This window comes from Egretta garzetta, unplaced genomic scaffold (genome assembly GCF_000687185.1).
Source record: "Egretta garzetta isolate BGI_Z169 unplaced genomic scaffold, ASM68718v1 scaffold54, whole genome shotgun sequence".
NCBI lineage: Eukaryota > Metazoa > Chordata > Aves > Pelecaniformes > Ardeidae > Egretta > Egretta garzetta.
This window is the reverse complement of record NW_009259313.1, coordinates 249,764-250,942: the sequence shown is the minus strand read 5'-3', so window position 1 is coordinate 250,942 and position 1,179 is coordinate 249,764. Positions and strand designations below refer to the sequence as shown.

General features: G+C 44.1%; 1 protein-coding gene across 1 annotated transcript in view; it reads right to left on the bottom strand.

The window, feature by feature from the left end:
• XPO5 (exportin 5) overlaps positions 1-1,179 on the bottom strand; it is a gene marked incomplete at its 5' end in the record, with an annotated part of 32,016 nt that overhangs the window by 17,382 nt on the left and 13,455 nt on the right. The window lies entirely within an intron of this gene.

The window sequence follows — 1,179 nt, the reverse complement described above, 5'->3', positions numbered from 1 at the left end:
AGAGCGTCATGCGTTTGGTGTGGAGGAGGGCCACTGGGGGAGGCAGAGGTGGGGTGTACTGTACTACGCAGGACAGCTGGAGGAGCATGTCTAAGTTACCTTTTCCCTACTCATCTCCTTCTCAGCCTCAAGTTTCTCTGAATGTTCAGTCTGAAAGAACCTCTTTTCTTCCCTACCCTCTTATCATCATCCAGTTTACTTTAGTCTCCAGAATAACAGAAATAAGCAGAGGAAATGTCTCTCTGCTAGGCAGTCACACCTCAAAATAGTTCTGGTGCTTTTGTTTGCTCACAGAAAGTACCTTGCTTCTTTGGCTCTCAGGTGCCAGGTTTAGGATTCTTCCATCTCTTTGCTCACAACTAGGTTAATAACCATTCATATGGTTATCACTATCTCCACACGAATGGTTAAGTTTCTCCCCTACCCACTCTAGTTGCAACCATGTCTTCCTGTAACTTTGTGTAAGCATTAGCAATCATGCTCTTCAGCAAAGTCATCTGAACATATTTTGGGGCAGCTCTGGGCCCTTGGCTCTTCCAGTGAGGATGTTTGGCTGGCCATGGGAAAGAGAGGGCTGTACTTTAAGGACCAGTAGAGTGGGACAAAGACAAACCTGCTAGTTCTTAGCAGCTATTGCAGCATGCAGACTGGAACCCCTGAATTACCTTAATTAGCATCCTCAAAAAAATGTCTTAGCTTAAACTAGCAATGTCCTATGGTGCTCCCATAATCCTAGAGCCACTCCACACAAACACTGCTAAAGAAAGGAGTTCAGAACTACGCATGTTGCATGCAGGCTGTTTAGTTCAGCAAAACCAAACAAAATCCAAGGTTCCTGGATTTTAAACCTATCTGTTTTTAATAGTTTCCTCAAGCTAGTCCAGAAAACAAATACTCTCCTCTTACTCCTACAGTCTGTTAAGTATCAGAAGAAAGTCAGGAGATTAGTCAACGCTACTGTCTTCAGCTAAGGAATCAACTGAGACCACCACAAGTGAAAAAATGGAAATTTCAGCAAACATTCCGATAAAACAAATCTAGTGCTGCTTGTATGCTCCTCCTCATCCCTCCTGCATTTAGCTCATCACGTTACAATTCAACTCTTCCGGCAGAAAATTTTTTGGGGGTGGGAAGAAGGGAGGCGCAGGGAATAAAATGCTTTGCCATTTGCGCAGCAGG